This window comes from Corapipo altera, unplaced genomic scaffold, assembly GCF_003945725.1.
Source record: "Corapipo altera isolate COAL_440 unplaced genomic scaffold, ASM394572v1 67, whole genome shotgun sequence".
NCBI lineage: Eukaryota > Metazoa > Chordata > Aves > Passeriformes > Pipridae > Corapipo > Corapipo altera.
Window position 1 is genome coordinate 8,202,947 of NW_020884906.1, and position 5,264 is coordinate 8,208,210.

At 48.5% G+C, this 5,264-nt stretch overlaps 1 long non-coding RNA gene across 1 annotated transcript in view; it reads left to right on the forward strand.

Annotated features, from left to right (window-relative positions):
- LOC113951443 overlaps positions 1 to 4,659 on the forward strand; it is a 5,783-nt gene extending 1,124 nt beyond the window's left edge. The window contains exons 2-3 of the long non-coding RNA XR_003529156.1: positions 2,836 to 3,018; positions 4,542 to 4,659. This is a non-coding gene — a long non-coding RNA (uncharacterized LOC113951443). The remainder of the gene's footprint in view (positions 1 to 2,835; positions 3,019 to 4,541) is intronic.
- Positions 4,660 to 5,264: the final 605 nt, after the last annotated feature.

Consider the following 5,264-nt stretch of genomic DNA (forward strand, 5'->3'; position numbering starts at 1 on the left):
TTTCCCCTGCTGTCCCCATCACCACAGCTAAAATCTCATTTGGGTTTGGTGGTCTCAAGTTCTTGGGCAAAACTTGTTTTTCTTTTATCCTTAAAAGCTAAAACCTCGTGCACGGGGAAACCCAGGAGAGGAGAAGGGGTTGGGGCAGACCCACACTTGAAAAGCCACAGCATCACGTGCGGCCGGACGCCTCAGCTGGTTCCCCCCATTCCACCCCGGGAGCCCGCGCTGTGAATTTCCCTGCCCCGGTGCTGTCTGGGTGAGCTGCCCACAGCACTGCGCAGCCGCCGCTCTTTGTCTCCCTCCGAAGCAGATCCCTGTAAATTGGAGAGGATGGTTTGTTTGGTCGCTGGGTTTTTGTTGGGCGTGTTGTGGCTTTTTTTTTTTTTTTTTTACCAGACTGATTGGCTGACATCTATTTCCAAGGAGATCATTGACAGGGAGAGAATACACAGTTTACTCAACCGCGGTGGAATAGAGAGGCATTTGCATCAAATAGAAAAAAAATTAATTCTACTTGAAATGCGTGCATGTGTCAGAAACACTCGACATGGAGAGTAGAAGCAACATCACTTTGAATCTGTAGCATTTATCGTGCTGCACATGCTACACCAATAAAATATGTAATTACTAGACAGGTACAGGTAAATTAGCGTCTTAAAAATTTCACTTTTTTATCACATACTATTTGCAACCTGTGAATTTTGTAGCACCAACCTGTCTTTTCAGGTGTTGGGGGAGACCTGAAGATTTTGCAGGGTCTTGGAGCGTGCCCACCCCAGCAACTTCTCCCTGCACTTGCCAAGATCACAGGCTCCGCTTGTGAGTTCAGCCATAAAGTGTATTTAATAATGTATCTTGATACAAATTAAGGCAATTTTGCTTTTTCAATTAAATTGCTTTTAAGTAGTAAAACACCAACTGCATCTAAACCCCAACAGTAATTACATCTCCTTTCAAGTTCTGCACATCCCTCAGCATCACCAGGGAGAGGAGCCGGGTGCTCGTGGGATGTGCCAGGGATAGCACAGCTGAGGACGGAGCATTCCTGGGATTGGGCTGCCCTTTCCAGGATGGGGCTCAGGGCTCTTGACCACAGCTCTGTTTCAACTTGCACATTGCGTATGGAAATGTCTCTTCCCAATGGCTTCCTTGTGCTGGTGGCCAGAGACCAAGCCACTGTCACCCACCTGTTGAGCCAGAGCCTGGGCTTTGCCAGGGAACATAAGGTGGTCTCGCCTTGTTCCTGTAAAGAGTTGAAAAAAAAATTACTGATTAAACACCTCACAGGAGGGAGGCAGATCCTGGTGTGTCCTGCGTGGCCCGAAGAGGGTCCATGAAAATTGACTCAAATGGCTTTTGCCTTCCTGTCCCCAGCTAAATTGCACCTTGTTTTAACTTGTCTGCAGTATCAGCCACCAGCCCTAACTTCTTCAGAAAGAATTCCTGGTTTCATTTCCTTCCATTCAGCATCAATTATGGAACACCTGATCTGCCAGAGGAGAGGTGTGCTTCCCCCACACACCTCAGCTTCCCTTCTTTGGGAGAGAGAACAGGCAGGCTGGTGTCTGCTGCCATATAGGTTTCCCCAGAGTTGCCAGGCTCTCAGGAATTACATGTTTTCCACTGTCACAGGCACAGAACAGCCTGTGCTCTGCAGACCCCACCACTGCTCAATGACACTTTGGCATCACAACAGTTAAAAGCTGCTTGGGAAGGTTCCCTCCTCCCAACTCCCCCAAAATTGTAGTAACATCTTAAGTAGAGGCATCAGAGGGACAAGATAAAGGCAAAGCCCTTCTGCAAGAGGATTTGTCTTTCAAATCTAGATTAGCAATTGGTGTTTGGGGAAGATGAGACCCTAATCTGATTGAATAAGGGGAGTTTGTGATATCAATCTCCTTGGATCCCATTGTCTTTGTGCTGCTTTGTAAATTAATATTCATTTTCATCTCTGTTTATGCTGAATCTCTTATGCTCTTGTCTCTCACTGCTGGACGAACTGCAGCCCTGTGTGTTGGATACTGTGCATCAGAATTAGCATTATTTTGTGTTTTACCTTTATACGTATGCTTAAGGGGCATGAAGAGAGCTGCAAGGTGTGCAGGCTGCAGGGCAGGGACAGGACGGGGCACCGGCGCTGAGCAGGGTGTTGACAATGGCCCATGCCCAGCCACTGGCACCACTGACCCCTCCTGCCCAGGGCTGCCACAGCCACCCATTGCTCAGTGGATGGGGGGATTCTGGCTCCCCTGCTCCTCTGGGGCTCAGCCCCTGCTCTGTGCTGGATCAGTCTCCAGCCCCAGCTCCCCCCCAGCCTGTCCCTTGGCACCTTGCTCGGGCAGCACCACGGTGCCTTTCTCTGCACAGTTCACTGCCAGTGCCACCTTCCCCAAAATTCAATTTTTTCCCCTTCCCTTAGAACATTGCATCTTGTTCAATCCTTCCCCTGTCACACCGGCTCCGGCACTGCTTCAATTGGATTCCAAAAATAACCTCTTTATTCACACGGCTCATGCTATTATATCGTAGTACAGCTCGGGCAGGCGAGGGGTCATTCCATTATCCGGGAACGAGATAACTGAGTATTAGGGCAGCCAGGCTCTTTGACTCTCTGCCCTGTGGTAATGGGCCTTTTTTAAGGGCATTAACCAATGTTTCTACTTAGGTATTTGACAAGAGTAAAGGTAACATTGCCATTTAATCCCCCCTTGGCTTTTTTTCCCTGCCTATAGACAGCACTTGCACATTTACTTCTCTTCCAGTGTTCAAACTTCAGCTTGAAACCACAGAGCTTATTTTCTCTAAACCCTTCCCCTGGACTTCTCGTTACAGGTTGGATTAAATATCCCAGGCACTAGGACTCAGGGAATCACTCCTGCTCCGAATGCTGCTGCCGGCTCTCCTCCCTTCTCCATGCAGCCCATGAACATGGACTTGTCCAGCAAGGGCTGGGCAGGAGTGACTAACAAAGAAACACCTGTGCATGAGGGATGTTGTGGCTCTTGCTGGCCCCAGGTGTGTGTGAATCTCACCCTAATACACAGCCTTTGAAACACACTACAAAAATTAAGGACAAGCTACTTCTCGCAGCACCTGGAAGTGTTGCCTTCAGTCCCTGTTCACAGAAGGAAAACGGCAGAGATTTGGGAGAACAAGTGCAGGGTTTGTAGCATCACATCTGACTCTTCCTCATCCAGAGCAGAGCAGAGGCAGTGAGGGGACAGGGGGCAGGAATCTCAGGGGAGAGGGGCTGAGAGGAGAGAGCAGCTGGATGGTGCAGTCAATTTTGAGTCTGTTCGCTACCTGTGAGTCTTGGAAAAAATCACATATTGCCACTTTGAAGTTTTTTTATGGAATGAAACCAGTGGGACACCAGGGTGCCCAGATAATTCACCTGGGGGATGCGCTCCCACTCTGCTTCCCTTGGAGCTTTGTGCAGGTGTGTGCACAGGTCATGGGCAGCATCTGGAGCTGCTGGGTTAAGAGACAGAGTGGCTCCTCTGTTCCTTATCTCAGGCCAGCCACATCGTGACTGAGGCTGGAGGCATCACTGGGACGGGTTAATTGTGAATGCCCCAAGCATTTCTTTTGCAACACTTCTTGTGTCTCTCAACTCACATACAGTTTTTTTGAGGCAAGGAAGGCTTCAGGATCTCCTCCAACATGAGCATGAAGCCACTGTCAGAGCAGCAGTGAGAGACCAATGGCACAGCTGAGCTGTCCATCTCCTCTGTCCATGTGCCAGGTCCAGGCAAAGCAGCTCCAGTTTGGCAACAAAGAAAGTGTGGCTGAATGTTTCTCAAAGGATTCGGTGCCAGCTGAGTTGGCATTTCCTGGCACTCAATCCGAGTCTCTGCTGCCTGGGCTCTGCTGCTCTCCCTGCCCGGCACGGTGCCGAAGGAGCCCGGCATGGCCCTGGCACAGCATCAGCACCAGAAGTTCTGCACAGACACCCACCTGTGTGTCCAGGTGAAACGGCGTCCCTGAAGTTCATCATGCCAGCATCACACCTCTTTAAGAGTGAAAATGTATATTCCAAAGATTGTGGCTTAATTGATTGATTAATAACTGAAACTCTAATTGAATCCTCCCAGCTTGTACATAAGATGTCTTAATGTTAGAGCCTAGGGAGCAAATGCACAGCATGGAAGTATGAACTGCAGCACAACCAGCACCACTTTCAATTTAAAAGTCAATCTCATTATACAAGAAGCTGTTTCCTCTATCCCTCTGGAAAGGCAACAGCAATCTCCCATCTTCTCCCTACCAGAGCCACATGGTTTGTTAGTGTCTGTGGGAGATGCAAATACAAGGGTTTTTTTATTTGTTCCCACCGCTGCATATCTGAGCAGCTCAGTAAATATTCATGAGCTGCCATTGTAGGAGCTCTGAAAACTACAGAAAATATGCCCTCTGAGGTGACATGTAATTTGGCACTTCCCACATGGAGAGGCAAAGAATGCAGCCAGAGCAGTAATATCCTAATAATTAAATACCTTGCTACAACCTAATCTTTTCTGTTTCTCATTAAACGCAAGGCACCTCAAACCTTCCCCATGCGTGGGGCCCACTCTCACACAGAAGTTACCAGGACTAACCAAGAAGAGGACCAAGTGTGTGTGGATCTCCAACAACAGAAGATCTACACACACCGTCAGGGAGACCCGGCAGCATCTGGGGACTGGAATGCCTGGAATTTCTCCCCAAATTAATGGCTTATGGTTAGGATGCCTCTAACCAAGGAAAATAAAATCACTCCATGTCTCCGGATCTGAACGGTCACTTGCCCACAGTGTGTTCTGTCTTTTCCCTGGCCTTGAAGGATGCTGGTCCCGTTCTGTTATCCTGCCAGGTAATTGTATGTGCCTGGTTTATGTTCCCAGCACACCTCGAGCTGAAAAGGATTTGAGTTCGTACATGGATTTGACAGCAAAGTTTCAGCAAAGGCTGAAGCCTGAATGCTCCCTCCTGGAGCTTGCTGGTGCCCACCACTTCATGCCTATGGAAAAAGCCAGACGGTGCCAGAAAAACAATATTAAATGAAAAACTCACCTCTTCAAGCATTCTTCATGTTTTGCTCCATTCTGTCAGTTTGGCCTTTAAGACTTCATCTCAGAGGGCTGGATACTCCATGATAAAATAAGGGAGCATCCCTGAGCCAGGATAAACCTGATATCTCTCCCATCAGGTCCACAAGATCACTCTGTATGAGGGCAAGAAACCAGCTGGAAACCAAGTTCCAGCCTTTTTCTCATTTTTAC